Genomic DNA, 17,498 nt, shown 5'->3' with positions numbered 1-17,498 from the left:
TTTTCTTTTGAGTGTTGAGTCTATAGATGGTGAGGTAGGTTTGTGGGCGGGGGGCACTTTGGGAATTGCAGTAATAAGGTGCACTCATAAAGCTGGTATAGTCATCTGGCCATTTTGGCTTCCTTTTGCTCCTCTTTTGTTTGGGTTTTTATTGTGTGTGACTTGGAGTGAGTATGTTCTCTTGATTCTCTGGTTTGTTTATATACCGAGAATTAAGTCTGCCATTTTTGCTTGGAGGATAGGTTGGTTGAGACTTGGGATAAGTCATAACAAAGGAAGTATAAGGCAGGATCAAGTCCTTGTGAATAGGTATAACTATATCTCTCTTTCTTTATTTTTTCTTAGCTCCTTGCAAGGTCTTGAAAACATTTGGTTAGGACAGAAACATGTGTGTGTTGTGTACTTTAGATCCTTTTGGATCAGGGGGTGGGGTATAGTTGGAAATCAGGTGAAATAAGGGCACTAAACGCCAGAAGAGTAGTCATCTTTCTATATACCTTATACCATAGATCTACAAGTATTTTTCATTCTGTTTTGGTTTTTTTATTTTTAGGAAATTTGAGCCTTTTTTTCTGTTTTGTGGCTAGTCTATCTGGTAGTTCAACCATTCTAGCCACTTCTGTATTCTTGATGAAGGTTTTAGGATGTTATGTGCAGGGGAGTTGCACTAGCCAGGGAGAAATAAGGTTGGAGCTTGTCACTATTTTTAGGACATTATTCTCCTCTCAAAATTTTGCTTTTTCTTTTCTAGTCCCTAACAGTGACAAGCAATCCTTTTTAGTTTGGTCTTCTTTCTCAACTGTTTCTTGGTTTTGTATTGAGTCATTTGAGTCTGACCTCTTTGGGTCAAAGGGTATTATGGGAAGTTGGGGTTGGGTTGAAGTGATAAGGGAGTGGTATGGAGAAATCATGCTGGTGAGGTTAGAAGGAGGACAGGGGTATAGTGGGAGTATTTTTGAGCTGTCTAGTGAGAAGATAATAAGTTGGAAGAGCATACTGGATAATTGGCAAAGCGAGGACCTGATCAGCATTAATAATAAGGACCAGGGGTATTTTTGGAATAATGCGCTGGGAATAAATGTTTGTGATAGGGTCCTGCAGAGAATTGTGTATACTGGTCTGTTGTTTGCAACTACTAATGAGTTCTTGAATAAAGGGTCAAGTTATTCTACAAAGGCTTCTAATTGTAAGAAGTGTAAGAAGGATTTATAGAGTGACAAGTGTCCAATAACCTAAAACTAAACCCACTACATCACCACCAAAAACCTAAACACCCACCCCCACCCCCACCCCCACCCTACCCCACCACCACCCAAAAACCTAAACCCCCCCAACCCCCGGGAAAAAAAAACTATACATCACCAAAAAAACCCCCGAAAAACCTAACCCCCCCACCCCCCAAAAACCTAAAAAAACCCTAACCCCAACCCCCCCCCCTCCCCGGGCAATAAAAAAAAAAAAAAACTATACCTCACAAAAAAAACCCAAAAAACAACCTAACCCCCCCCACCCCCACCCCCAAAAACCTAAAAAAAATCTAAAAAAAAAAACTAAACCCCCACCACCACCCAAAAACCTAAACCCCCACCCCCTTGGCAAAAAAAAAAATTTTTTTTGGGGCGGGGGGGTTGATGGGGGGGGGGGGGGGAGGAGGGTTTAGGTTTTTGGTGGTGGTGGATGTTTAAGGTTTTTTTTTTTTTTTTTTTTTTTTGTAGTGGGGTTTTTTAAGGTTATTGGACACTTGTCACTCTATAAATCCTTCTTACAATTAGGATCCTTTGTATTTGATCCTAATCCCTTGAATAAATATGTGCTTAGTTGGAAAGATAATGATGACATGATCCAAAGCTGGTACTGCAAAAATTTTAAAGCTGGTTGTATGAAAGATCACATAAGTAATAAAGAGTTAATGCTGTTTGCTTGTCAGATGGCTGTATGCGGTTATGATATTATTTTAGAAATTGGGAGTAATAAGCTTATCATGATGGACAAACTTATAAAATTGCTGGTGTTCTCTTTCTTGTTAGAACAATGGAATGATTGCAGAAAATGTGGTCAACGGAAAGGTCAGCAAGATGGTCAATATAATAGTCAGCTGCTGAAGAAAGTATCAGGAAGTATTACTGCAGCCTGTTATTATATGGTTTGTATTAAGAGTTTGTGGTTAGAAAAGTTTCATGATAGATGGTACGAGTTGTGGTTGTATATTGAAGGTATTTGGATTTGGCTCATAATGCTTACTGCTGATCTTAGTTCTAGGCCTGGTGGAAACACTGATGAAATCAAAAGGCAAGACTGGTCAGTGGGTATTGGGAATTCGATGCTGTTAAATTGGCCAGTAGATGGTTATAGAATTGTGAGTACAAATTGGTTGATTTTTTATTTGAGATGGGCCACAATATGGGGCTTGAAAGAGGTATATGGTCTTGTTATAATGTCTGGAATTGGCGTGGTATATGGGTTTAATTGGAGATTAGGCGTTGAGTTGGTCTACTTGGGTTTCATTTGTTCATTAATTAGAACTGGGTGGTGGGTTTGGCGAACCAGGTCTATTCTTGTGGGAAAACAGTTTGGATGGCCCAAAGCCCTTATTGTATGGGCTAAGTGGGGTGAAAGTAATTGGGCCGTTTGGTTTAGTTTTAATTGGATGGGGAGATCGGAAATTTGTGAAACAAATAGGATGGGGGATATTTTGTATTGGGCTATATGGGTTGTGGGATCAACTGCTAAACAGTTCTGTATGCGAGCTTGGGTTGATGGGAAATTGAGTTTTGGGCTGTTGGCTCTTGGATCTGTAATGATCATACTGATGCCTCTAAATTTGGGCTTTGTTATAATTGTTGATTGTTCGAGATGTAATATTGGGCCTTTAATTGTGAAATATAATCTGGAAAGAGATATGTGGACTGAATGGTTGGGATCGAAGTGGGTATGGGCTGCTTATTATGTTCTATGCAAATGGGCCTGGTGGCGATGTGATTGGGCTAACAGATTTAAGTGGAGAGTCATAGTGGGAGTTGTGCTAAAGTGGGCCAGAGTTAGTTGCGCTATTTATGAGTGGAATGGATGGGCTAAAAGGGCTTCTAGCTGGCAAGATGGAAATTGTGCGATTAAGAAGGGATGTTGTAGTAAACTGGACAAAATTTGGAAGAAATGGATAGAAACTGGTTTGGAATGTGAAAAGTATCATGTTGGCGTGGAGAGTTGGGTTGGTGGGAGTGACTTTTGGGGGCCTTATATGTTGAGTTGGGTCTTTGTTTGTAGTAGGATTTGGATCTATGTGATAGGCCTTAGTTGGCCTTTAGGATTTAGATATGGGCATAGGTGGTATCTTTTGTATAGATTGCCCGGTTTTTTGGTTTGGGCCAGGCTAGATCTTGGGCCTATATCCCGGGTCTAGCTTAGTTCCTTGTTGTATTCTTTTATTCTATTCTAATAAATGTTTGCCCGGGGTTCTCCCCGTTTCCCAAAAAAAAGTATATGTAGATGTATGCTTGTTTTGGGGTGATTTGTAGGGATTTTAGTGGAATTTTAGGGTTAGGTAGTTGAAATTGTAACTGATTTAGTGTTTGGTGGAATTGTATAGGAAATGATAGTATGAAATTAGTCAATTTTAGTGTAAATATATGCATTTCGAGACACATTTTTAATAAAAACACCATGATTTGCAGGAGAAACTTACTTTTTAAATATATTTGGATTTGAATAGATTTGTCAATTTATACAAGTTCTGCTCATGGTGGCTGTATAGTGTTGCTTTAAGTTATGGTTGAATAGTGATTAAATTTCCCTTTTAATTGCTTGAAGATGACAAATTTATTACCTCCCAAGTTACTCAAACAGAAGCTTCCTTGGTTTCTTCAAAAACGCGTCCAAACTTTTGAAACAGATCTCCGTTACCGCAGCGATATTCAATACCTTCGCGTTTGGATGAAACTGGTAACCCTACTTATTTGATTTTTTAGAATTTAATCTCCATAGAAAGTCGATTTAAGTGATTGTAGAAGTTTGCACGTTATGGTATTTTATTCATTGTATTATTAGTTTATTACGTAGGGTTAGAAAGATTTGTGATCTATGTATTTGTATTGATTTGTGTGAAGTTGGATTTTGTTGATGATCCTGGTTCTATTCCGGAGCATATGAAGGAGAATCATATTTTGAACAAAAGGTCACTGTTTCACCAGGCTTATACTATTTATTATGAGAAGATGAAGAAGTTCACTGAGGCTAAGAAGATGTACCATTTAGTGGTGCAACAGTAAGTTTATGCTGTTTCAATAACCTACTTCTTGCTTTTGATTGTCTGATAATGTAGTGGTTAAGTAATCAATTGTGAGTAATCCGTTTGTTACTGCTACCTGATTATCAAAAGGTCTGTTCGATTCTTTGCTTTTTTGTTGTTTGATTTGATGAAACAGTTAAATGCTAATGCAAAGTTTATAATTTTATAGCTACCATGACTAAGATAATTAAGGAAATGTTACCTCCTGGCGTACGTGTTGCAAGAGATACTCAAGATCTATTGATCGACTGTTGTGTCGGTAAGAATATCTTTTTGTGCTTTTAGCTATTTGCTAAAATAAACGATCTTGTGATCCACTGGATCATCCTCATCCTTATTATGTCGTATACAAATTCCACTGTGCTTCGTATTACAGAGTTCATCAATCTGGTTTCGTCAGAGTCAAATGAAGTGTGTAGCAAAGAAGATCGTAAAACAATTGCACCAGAGTATGTACTCAAGGCACAGGTTTGTTCTATATTTAGTTTAAGACCCTTGTCATCTGTTTTCTCTGATCAAAAGATCAATTCTGACCAAAACTTGAAAGATAGATTCACATCTACCATTCCCCAGATTTCTGTCCATCATAATTTCTGATGCTTTTTCTGAAAGGAATCTACAAACTCCAAAATCAAAATTTATGTGGAAACCAGAAATTATGAGACCTTGGAGTGCTGCAAGGTCATGGAAGTCAGATTTTGATGTACCTATTCTGCCAGAAAATATGATGGATCTGATACCAGAAAAGTCATCATACAGAGCAGAATATCTGAGAATGTTAAGTAAACAAGCAGAAACAAAAGAAGGATTTGAAAAAGTGTCACCCATGGAGCATGATGCAGAAGAATCAAGCACACCAAGAAAGAGCAACAGGATGAATCTGATCCTCATCCAGCTGATAAAGATGTGTATATGATTGATGCAACATAAGAACATCATGCAGAAGGCTCACATATGGGAGAAACAGGTGCAACAAAATCTAAACTCAATATATTTTATACTTCTGAAAGTGATCCTGATGAATCAATTCAAGGAAAATATGAAATTCTACAGAGAAGCACTGTTTTTACAAAACAAAATGTGAGTGAAACAAAAGACCCATTTTCTGAGTCGGACTCTGAGGAGGAAAATGTGGTGACAACAGGTGGAGATCAGTCTACTAATCAAGGAAACCTGGATGAGAAAAATAAAAGTTTCTCAACAACTCATGGAGAACCTGAAAGGGTTCAAGGATATGAGGAAAACCAGGACTTGAATTTGTTTCAATTTTCTGGTGAGGGAACAGAGAATTTGGATACTTCCAATCCTCTTAACCTCAGAACATCAGAAAATGTGTTTTCTGGTGGTGTTAGAAGAGAAACATCAGTTATTTCTCCTATTTCCCAAGGACAACCATCTATGTCCCCTAAACAACTTCATAAAAAACTTGAAGATAAAGCTGCTACTGAGAAAACAGTCATGGAGGAAAAACTTGATCTGATACTGGAAGAAATCAGAAATCAAAAATCAGAAATCAAAGTTTTATCAGAAACTGTCAAAACTGTGTAGAAACAAACAGAAGAAAATAATGCAGCTCTCAAAGAAATACAAAAGTCATCAGAAAACAAAGGAAGTTCATCAGAGATGGAGAAGGCTCTTAAAGAACTACATGATATCAAGAAAAAGATGACTGAGATTGCAGCTGCAGGAGAAAGTTCAAGTTCAGGAAGGCTTCTTGAAGAAATACAGCTTCTCAGAGCCAACAACAGCAGCTTGACTGAGGCTTTTGAGAAGTTGATAATGGAATTAAGCGAACAAAGAAATAAAGAAAATCAGGAGTTTCAGAAGATAAAGAAGCAAGAAGAAACAAACACTCAAGCTCTTACTAACATTCACTTGTTAGTAAAAAGATTGCAGTACAATGTTGCCACATTGGCAAAAGTTGATCTTCATACACTAAAAACTCCAATTCCACAAGAAAGACAAGCAACAGAATCAGAAAATCCTCAACATCAACCAGAAACCATCCAACAAGAACAAATTAAGCAAACATAAACCTTAACAGCTCAAAAACAGAAGCAGACCATGGGTCCACCACCAGATAAACAAAAGTTACCCATGGGTCCTCCACCAAACATACCAAAACCAGACACTTCAAAGATCCAACATAAAGAATATACTCCAACTCAACCATCTTCTACAACCATCACTGGAGAAACAGAATTTAGCATAAGGATGGACACAAAAGAGAAGAGAAGAATGGAACATGAAGTGACCTCCTCAAAAAGGCCAAGAAAAATAATGAGAGTAGATTCAGAAGGCAACATCAAAGAATCAGAAGTACTGGAAGGTGATCTACATACAATCATGTATCCAGAAGAACATCTGAAGCACTACTATTGGAAAGGTCTAGAAGACAACCTAACAAGGCCGTTCTCACCAATGAGTAAAGGTATTCTTGAAGAAAGAAATAATGGCAGCTGGGAAATATTGCACAACAACTTGACCAATCCAATAGTATCAATTGAAAGAGTTGATACTTTGACTACTGGAGGAGGCATATTAGGGAATGAAAGTCAAAACAAGTACACCCTGATCAGAAAAGACAAAGATGTTCAAAAGGTTACTGATGCAGATTTGGCTGATAAGATTCATCCAATGGACATAGTCAAGATGAAGAACATCATTGATGAATGGAAAGGTGGTTCAGTAGTGATCAGGAGAGCCCTTAACAGTCTTAAAAGTGCAGGAGCGAAATTATACAAAAGAGCAGCACTAGCATACTTTGATCTATGTATCAATTTCGAGTGTAGCACCAAAGTGTTAATACCTCCACCCAACACAATGATTCCAGCTGAAATCCCTTCAAAGTTAGCAAGAACTGGAGCAATCTTTGACACACCAGAAATATGTGTTGTCTTCAAAGATGCCCATGAAGAGAAAGCTCTATTCAGAATCAGTGAAATTTGCATGTATTCAAACCAAACTTTAAAATATATAAGAAACTGCATAAATGGCAAACAAGAGCAGCTCAAGAAGAAAGGAAAGAACAATGAACAGCTGAGAAAGAAAATTGAAGATTGTATTGAAAATTGGATGGAAGCAAGAGAATGGTACAAATCAATGTACAAGGCAACTCAAAAGATAATTGATCACAAGAAAAAGCTGAAACCAGGAGACAAACACAGAGGTGGAGTGAAGATCAACTAAAAGAATTGATGAGATATTGCTGTTTTTGAACAATATTTAGAATTTGTTTTTCTGTTTTTGAACAATGGTTGGATGGTTTATGTTTTAAGTTTTATGTTTTATGCTTTATGTCTGTGAGACATAGTCACTTGATCTTTCTTTTTCAAGAATTAGTTAAAAGTTGTTTACATTTGGACATAGAGGTAGTTCATTTTCTTACAATACTTAGGGGGAAACTGTTAGGAAACTTTATTTGTAAGTATTGAAGAAAATCTCAATCAACCGGATCTCTGAAGAAGATAACAGTCCTGAAGATCACAGCAAGATGAAGAAAATCAGATAGGACAACTGAAATGCAAAGTATCTACTACAAAGAATCACAAGTTTATCAAGAGTTGATTTGGATTATCAGAAAAGGTCATTTCTGATGGATCTGATGATATTTCTGATGAAATATCATCAGTTTCTGACAATTCTGATCATCAGACTTTCTGATGATTTGTTCACCAGAATTTCCGATGAAGTGGTTTATCAGAAATTCTGATGAAAGCCTAACTTGTCTAAAAATCACAACTCTATCCTGCCACCCATGACCGAAGCATGACATTATTGGTTATCATGATTATAAATGCAACGTGAACGATGGATTCAATGAATATGTCAAATTGCTACTTTACACAGGACTTATTGCATGAATAAACAATTGTTTATTCATGTCCACAGCCGTCTATAAATAGAAGGCTCGAGAGGCAGAAGATACTTGAGTTTGAAGCTTAGCATTCATATACAAACACCCAAACTCCACTGCTCTTCTCACCCACAGAAATCAAGATTCATTTGTATTAGATAATAATCTTACAATCACCTTGTTAAACTAATTTGTTTCAAAGTGATATAAACTTGATAATTCTGTAGGTCTTGTTTCTTGAAAGTCTGATTTCCATTTCCGCACATCTTTTTCACATATACTGAAATCACTTGCCATATTACGTAAAAAGAAGTTGTTAAGGCCATACTAGGTCCAACACTTTACAGCAGCCGTTACCGTTTTAGTATGCATACAACTTTGTTTAAGGCATTGCGTGGATGATAATGCCAACCACTTTGTTGGACTGAGCTGGATGACAACCTAATCACGTATCTAGGACTTGCACTCGGAATTGGAAATTGTGTGGCGACAACACGTGATCGCTAGGAGCCCTGATAACTTAAGAAACACCGGGAGTTCGCTACAGGCGAACATGTCATATTGGAAGTCCCACCCTGGGAGGGTGTGGTACGCTTGGGAAGCGTGGAAATCCTAATATTGTTACACTGAGTTATTCAAAATTCTGGAAAGAATCGGTTACGTCGCCTACGAACTCGATTCACCCGATGAATTGAGTAACGTACATAGATGTCATTTATGTCTCAAATCTAAGGCAATGTTTGTCCGATGAAACACTTGTGATACCCTTATTAGAGTCGGAGGTTAGTGACAAGTAGCAGTTGTTGAGAAATCTACTGAAATCATGGACCAGGACGTCAAGATCCGTTAGCCTAGTCGAATTCCAATCATAAGTGTTCGTTGGAACTCGAGACGTGGACCAGAGTTCACGTGGAAACGCCATGATCGGATGAAGCTCTAGTATCTTCAATTGTTCAAACAGTTGTTTCAACCTTGGACGTCATTGACGAATTTCGGGACGAAATTGCTTTTCAAGTTGGGGATGATGTGGTACCCGCGGAAATCCACAGTCATCCTGAGTTACTTGTCAAATTTCGGGACGAAATTTCTTTCAAGTTGGGGATGATGTGACAACCCGAAGTTTCAGGGTTCTTTCTATGCATATCATTTGTTTGCAAACCCTGTTTTATAATTTGACCTGACTGATGTCGTGTGCAATTACCTGACTGATTAATGTTATGTGTGATGTTTGATTGTTATATGAGCATGTTTAATCGTACTTGAGTGGTTACGAGTTAAATTGTGTAACTTGTGAATGGACTAAGTTTGTACGCATTATGCTAATTGGACCACACACTTAATTGCTCTTTGGTTGTTTGGCTCGGCCCAAGACCCTTCACATACACCCACACTTATTACTAATATGTTAAGTATACATGATCAACCAAAGCCCAAATGGAAACATGGTATTGGGCCAACCATTGTGAGATGATATAAACACGCGCACACCCACCTCGATCCACTCTTGTATCTAATCGAAGCACCTGAGCCCAACCCGTTGCAAATGTTGTTTCCCACGGCCCGTAGCACATGAAGCCCAACTCGAGCCCTACACCTTTAATTTATGTTGTGATTATGCATGGATTATATTGATAATTTCTAAACCCACAAACCCTAAACCTAGTTTAATTCAACGGTAGCCCTCACACTACCGAAGTCTCCTTTCTTTCTAGCTGGCACGTGTAACACCCGTACTATTATTTAGCGCTTTTCGTATAAATTACGAAAAAGAAATAAGTAATTACGACTACATATACTTATGAAAATACGGGTTTATTTAAACTTTTACAATGTAAAAATAATACAACAGAATGTAATTAAATTCGTCATTTAGAAATAACAACGATGCAACATGCGGAAGCTTCTTTTTCATGTGTTCGGTTCTTTTCGTCGCTTGATCCTCATCCGGGTACTCTTGATATTCACCTATGATCAAAACCAACTCAAAAGTTAGTTTTGATAGCTTAGAAACAAGTATAAACAAGTTCCAACATCAAATAAACAAAATAAAATTTCAGATTTATGCCTCTCGCGCCACGCGAGAGGCTCCGCTTTTTTTTTTCGCGTGCCACGGGGGATAACATTTTCCAGCAGGTCTGTGTCTGGACCTGCATTTTTACCCAGCTCTAGTTTTTAATAAAAAAAATCAACTTTCAAGTGCCATAACTTTTTATCTACATATCCGTTTCGCGTGATTCTTTTTCCTACGCGACCGTAATTTAATTCTCCATCATATGGAGTTAAAATTTAACATTCAAACTAATAAAATCCCAAATTTTTAAGCAATCGACTTATTATTCAAAATCAACATTTTGACCCGTTTGTATTTAAAACCACCAACCTGATTCTTAAATAATCAAAATACATACGCTAATGTATTTAACACACAATATTTAGCTCGGATTCGTAGTTGCTATAAATTGCGCGACTAGTACGCAAGCTATGTGCATAAACTGATTTGACCCGTTTACGAAATTTAAGCAATTTAGTCTAAAATTTGCTCTTTTCTTTTTGACACTACAATAGTTCCATATCAAAATAACTATATATATAATCCACCACAACTATTTTGTGGTGGATTTAACATAACGAACCCCTTTTTGCCAAATTTTACCCTTCGGCTAGACCTTTTTCGCAATTGACTATTTCTAGGCATTCGACCCACAATTGTTTTTGCCTAGAACTTTTATACACATCTAAGGGTTACAAAGTCATAACATAAGTTTCTAAACAACCTTTAAGGGTCGTTTACCCGGTTTACCTATCAAGGGCTTTTTGGTCATATTTAATCCTTCATTTTTGTGATGAAGGACTTCGACTAAATATTTGACCCTCTTTGCACTTTTAACTATAAGTCCACATATGCGTACCTGGCTCGGGTCAACATATTGACCCGTTTTTACCTTGTCTCAAGGTTGCTAATCCATTGCAACACTAATCCATAAGCCGTCTTATCCTGTGAGCGTATATCTCAACAAACGCTTATTAGTCGTTACTTGTCAAATGGTATCAACGTTACCATTTGACCCATTTGGTCTAAACGACCAAACATTTTGTGCTTATAATCGAATGGTAATTTATTTTTATTTTTTTACCATCTCATTAAGTAAGCCATTTCGAATTTTTCGCTAATTTGTTTAGGTTTCTTAAATCCGTTTCTTATGCGTTCATCCAACATGGCTTATGCCATTTGGTGTCGTTTTAAACATTGACTTTGATTCATTTATACTTGACTAAATCACCGTTCTACACTTTTTATTCGTTTAGGCTTACTCACCAAGTAGCCATTCGAAAACTCATTTTTCAACATGGTTTTTGTCATTTATATTAGTTCCGATCCGTATTATTTCACGTCGGAAACCATATCTTGAATTTTATCCTTATCGTATTTGCAACTTATAGAATAAACACATATTCTACAAAAAGGTGTAAGTTTCACTTACCTTGCATCCGGTTATGCTCTTTTTCCGCGTACTCGATCCGTTTGACCCGCTTCTTTCCCAAGTCTTCATCTAGCTTGTCTAGAGTCAAACTATCATCATCACAATTCTTAAGACGGTTAGATTAGTGATAATCATTTACGACTATTCCATCCTACGGGTTTTATGTCGAATTTATCATTCGACCATATCAAAATTATCATTCGATCTAATCATTGGTCGGCTTGACTTTTTAAAAGTCAATTGACTTATCAACATATTCAAATGCACATTTGGTTCAATGAACTCACTTAGGCATATTTCATCCGAACTCTTAACGAAATCAAATTTTACATACTAACTAGTAGGCCGCGATTTCATTTAGGCATTTCATATCACTGAAAATGGGCTGTTTTTGGTGACTTGTTTAACCTGTTTACAAGTCTTCAAAAATTATGATTTTTTTATGTGGCGTACCTCTCGGAGGGTTAGACCTTGAGTTAAAATTTCAAGATCTAATTCTTTACAAAAAAATTCGTAAAAATTCATTTACTAAGCTGCAATCAGATTCGTCACTTCTGACTGCAGCTTACGGAAATATTCATTTAAAATTCCTCGTTTATTCGATTGACGAAATTCCAATTGACGATTCTTTTAATCACTTAAAAATTTCTACATTAAGAATTTGAGATCATAACTAAATTCCTAAATTGAGTTATTGTCACACCCCCAAAATCCACCTGCGGATAACACCCGCTTCGAGGGCGTGACTGACCAGGATCCAGCCACCAATTATACTGAATAATTAAGTTGATAACAAAAGTAATACTTACTAACCATAGGATTAGCAAATATCAAGTTCAGAGTTTAAGGTCTCAAGTTTAAACAGTAATAAGTAGCGGAAGCATAAATAAAGTAGTAGTTAAACAAGTCCATGGTTCAAAATAAGGCAACACCCAACACAAGGGTGGACAGACACTACTCGTTCCCAAGCAGCAAGCTCCTTCGTCACTGGTCACCTGCAAGCATGCAGTAAGGGGGTCAACAATAATGCTGAGTGAGTTCACTAGTTGTCCAGTTTTAATTACCAAAAACTTGTTTCACCGGTTAATATATCCGTTTATACATGCCATGGGGAGCTACCCCAAAAGTTAGCGACTAAACTGTTTTTCCAATACCGAACACTAGGTAACCGTTGCGTTTCCGCAGGATGCCCCGATGTCAATGTTCTATCATCATTGACGGATGCCTGAGTACATTAGTTCACGACCGATCCCAAACCAGGGCACGGTGTGAGGCTGGTAAACACCTAAATAGCGCTATCAACTAATAACCCGTTCGCCTGGCCCCGGCGACTAATCGGTATTTGTAGTAGGGACTTGAGTGATAGAGTTTCGTTTAGTGCCGTTTGGTTGCATTCCGTATAAACAGTAATTAACTAAAAGGTTTCCCAATACCAGGGAAGGAAAAGTAAGTTAGTTCCCAATAACTAGGGAATGTATGTAAATGGTATCCCCTTTTTCAAGGGGATAGGGTTGTTTCAGTCTCGTGTCCCAAACCACCGGGACGCATGCTTTTAAGTTGTGAACTCACCTTGGGTTGCTCGGTAGATTTAGGTTACTTGGTCAAACACGCTGGTCACCACGTCCTAACATGGTTACCGGTATAGGTCAGGTTCGGTATACAAGCATTCACGTAAAACACATACAGGTACGTATCATACAAGTAAACAGTCGTGGGGTTATTGGGCCGGCCTAAACAATGAAGCAGTCAACAGCAACACATAATCCAGTCAACAGATAGCCCAAGTTAAACACATATTGGCCCAATAACCAAAATGGACAGCCCACTCGCAACCAGGCGGTCTCGAGTCGCAACCAGGAGGTTTCGGCTTGTCACGTTGTGGTTGCGAGTCGCAACCGCGTGGTCTCGAGTCATCACGCTGTGGTTGCGAGTCGCAACGGTCGTAGTCTCGAGTCGCAATCTCGTGGTTTCGAGTTGTCCTGCTATGGTTGCGAGTCGCAACCGTGTGGTTTCGAGTTGCCATGCCATGGTTGCGAGTCGTAATATGTCCCTTTCATGCACACGTGATGATGCAGATATGACAGTCCAATTTGTACCAAGAAATCAGGCCCAGATTAGGAAACAACCAATGAGGTTTCACTAACACTTTTTCCTAATCTGAATACTAGCAAACTTAGATCAAACTTTGCCATTTTTAAACCTTCAAGCCACATTCAAGAAGTCTATCCTATATTCAAAGTTTTCTAGGGTTTTCACCTTAACAAAAAAATCATACATTTTATGAACCAAAATCACACATATTTAACAAGATTATTTGCAAGAAACAATGAAACATTCATTTTATAATCTTGAACATAGTTTTGGTTGGCATAAACATTCCTAAATCACTATTCTTTAGCCATCTTTAAACATGTTATATGAGGGTTTTCACATATGACCAAACTTCACAAATCCTCCTAAAGATCATGCAAAATACTACTAACCAAGCATTTCTAGTTCATTTAACCCACATAAATTCTATGCACATAATAACAATACTAACCGGTTGTGAAGAAGAAGAAGGAGCCGAAAACAAAGAGAAAGGAACCGAGAAGATGGAGTGTCCGAGTGACGATCTTGACCGAGTCCTTGTCCGAGATCCTTGCTTGAACCGAGATTTTGGAGAAGGGAAGTGGTGTTTGTGGAGGGTTTTCTAGTTGAGAGAATAGGAGGAGTGTGTGTTTGTGTGTTTGTGTAAAGTGAAGGAAAGTGGGAAAGGTTAGGATTATATACCAAGTATCAACAAGGCTAAGGGGTTTCGGCCCCAAACCGGTTACGGCCCAAAGGCCCACTCGAAACCGAGTGGCCCACTCGCAACCGAGTGGTTGCGAGTCGTGGTCTCGGGTCGTGGTCTCGGCTCTTATATCTATATATATATAATACATACAACACATAAAATGCATAAAGGATCACGTTTTCATTTAATAATAATTATGTACACACAATATTACAAGGTGTTCGTTCGGAAAAACCTAGAGTGTCACATTATCCCCAAGTTTTAAGAACTTTCGTCCCGAAAGTTAAGGCAGCCACTGTCAAGCTAGTGTGTTTCAACGGGGTGTCACATCATCCCCCCGTTAGTTTGGAATTTCGTCCCGAAATTCAGTTGTAGCTTCAGTGCTGGGGGTTTCGTTTGGGAATAACTGGGGATACTTAGACTTCATCTGGTCTTCCCGCTCCCAGGTAAACTCTGGGCCGCGTCGTGAGTTCCAACGAACTCGCACAAGGGGTATCTGGCTACGTTTGAGGGTTTTGATCTCTCGATCCGTGATCTCAATCGGTTCCTCAGTAAAGTGTAGCTGTTCATCAATAGTGAGTTCCTTAAAAGGGATCACAAGTGTTTCATCCGACAAACACTTCTTCAGGTTAGATACGTGAAATACGTTGTGTACCGCGCTCAGCTCTGCAGGCAGGTTCAATCTATAAGCAACCTTACCGATTTTCTCGGTAATTTCGAATGGTCCAACATATCGTGGATTCAGCTTGCCTCGTTTACCAAAACGAACCACACCCTTCCAGGGTGAGACTTTAAGTAGAACCCGGTCCCCGACCTGGAATTCTAGTGGTTTCCTACGCTTGTCAGCGTAGCTCTTCTGACGGTCACGAGCTGCCGCCATGCGTTGCCTGATCTGGGAAATCTTTTCCGTTGTATCTACTACTAGTTCTGGGCCTGTGAGTTGACTATCACCGACTTTCGCCCAGCAAAGAGGTGATCGGCATTTACGACCGTACAATGCCTCAAAAGGTGCCGCCTGGATACTAGTGTGATAGCTGTTATTGTAGGAGAATTCCACCAGCGGTAGATGCTTCTCCCAGTTTTTGCCAAAATCGATCACACATGCTCTAAGCATGTCTTCCAGGGTTTGGATGGTGCGTTCAGACTGCCCATCCGTTTGCGGGTGATAAGCGGTGCTCATGTCCAAACGTGAGCCAAAGGATTTGTGCATAGCTTGCCACAACTCGGAAGTAAAACGAGCGTCTCGATCGGAAATAATAGAAGTTGGCACCCCGTGCCTGGAGACTACTTCCTTTAAATAGATTTCTGCTAAGGTAGAAAACTTGTCTGTTTCCTTAATGGCCAAAAAGTGTGCAGACTTAGTCAATCGATCTACTATCACCCAAATAGTATCATTCCCGCGTTGGGATCTAGGTAGCCCTGTAACAAAATCCATGGAAATTTGCTCCCATTTCCACTTCGGGATTTCCGGTTGCTGTAGTAGGCCTGCTGGTTTCTGATACTCGATCTTGACTCTTGCGCAGGTCAAACATTTGCCAACATAGGCTGCTATGTGGGCTTTCATGCCAGGCCACCAGTATGTGGTTCTTAAGTCGTGGTACATCTTATCTGAACCAGGATGTACTGAATGACGGGACTTATGGGCTTCGTCCATCACAAGCTCTCGTAGATCTCCGTAAAGTGGGACCCAAATGCGCCCTGCCACATAGTAGGCGCCGTCTTCTTTCTGTTCTAGTTGCTGCCTCGATCCTCGCAGGGACTCAGCCCTGATGTTTTCCGGTTTCAGAGCTTCAATCTGAGCATTTCGAATCTGGGTAGGGAGACTAGACTGGATGGTAAGTTGTAATGCTCGCACGCGCTTTGGTATAGTGTCTTTTCGGCTGAGGGCGTCTGCCACAACATTGGCCTTGCCCGGATGATACTTGATGGCGCATTCATAATCATTCAGAAGTTCGACCCATCGGCGTTGTCGCATGTTTAATTCCTTCTGCTTGAAGATATGCTCGAGACTCCTGTGATCGGTGTAAATGGTGCACTTGGTACCGTACAGGTAATGTCTCCATATCTTAAGCGCAAATATCACCGCTCCTAGTTCCAAGTCGTGTGTTGTGTAGTTCCTTTCGTGTGTCTTGAGTTGTCGGGATGCATAGGCAATAACTTTCTCGCGTTGCATCAACACGCAACCGAGCCCATGAATAGACGCATCGCAGTAAACCACAAAGTCGTCCGTTCCTTCAGGTAACGAGAGAATAGGAGCACTGCAGAGGTTATCCTTTAGTTTCTGAAACGCGGTTTCCTGAGCTTTACCCCACTTATAAACCATACCCTTCTGAGTAAGAGCCGTGAGAGGCTGAGCGATCTTTGAAAATCCCATGATAAATCTTCGATAGTATCCCGCCAGTCCCAAGAATTGGCGGACTTCAGTCGGAGTCTTAGGGGTAGGCCAATTCTTTATAGAGTCGATCTTTGCAGGGTCGACGTGGATTCCGTCCTTGTTAACCATGTGCCCAAGGAAATGGACTTCTCGAAGCCAGAAGTCGCATTTCGAGAACTTGGCATACAGTTGCTCATTGCGGAGGAGTTCGAGGATAAGGCGTATGTGCTGTTCATGCTCTTCCTGACTTTTCGAGTAGATCAAGATGTCGTCTATAAACACGATCACGAACTTGTCGAGGTAGGGTTTGCATACCCGGTTCATGAGATCCATGAACACTGCAGGGGCGTTGGTCATTCCGAAGGGCATAACGAGGAATTCATAATGACCATAACGAGTTCTGAATGCAGTCTTGGAAATATCTTCATTACGAACCCTTAACTGATGGTAGCCTGATCGCAGGTCAATCTTGGAATAGTAGCTCGATCCTTGCAACTGATCGAATAGGTCGTCGATTCGAGGGAGAGGGTAACGATTCTTGATGGTAACCTTGTTCAGCTCACGATAGTCGATGCACATTCGGAACGTGCCATCTTTCTTTTTGACAAAGAGTACTGGGGCTCTCCAGGGTGATGAACTAGGACGGATAAATCCTTTATCCAATAGTTCCTGTAGTTGAGTAGAGAGTTCCTTCAATTCCGCGGGAGCTAGTCGATAAGGTGCAC

General features: G+C 39.6%; 1 long non-coding RNA gene across 1 annotated transcript; it reads left to right on the top strand.

The window, feature by feature from the left end:
- The first annotated feature begins 4,485 nt into the window (after window positions 1-4,485).
- Window positions 4,486-4,721, top strand: LOC110935411. The gene is made up of 2 exons (XR_002589095.2): window positions 4,486-4,544; window positions 4,662-4,721. It is a non-coding gene; the product is annotated as an uncharacterized LOC110935411 (long non-coding RNA).
- The last annotated feature ends 12,777 nt before the right edge of the window (window positions 4,722-17,498 follow it).

This window comes from Helianthus annuus, chromosome 1, assembly GCF_002127325.2.
Source record: "Helianthus annuus cultivar XRQ/B chromosome 1, HanXRQr2.0-SUNRISE, whole genome shotgun sequence".
Lineage (NCBI taxonomy): Eukaryota > Viridiplantae > Streptophyta > Magnoliopsida > Asterales > Asteraceae > Helianthus > Helianthus annuus.
Note: the sequence above shows the minus strand (reverse complement) of the source record. Positions and strands in the feature narration are given on the sequence as shown.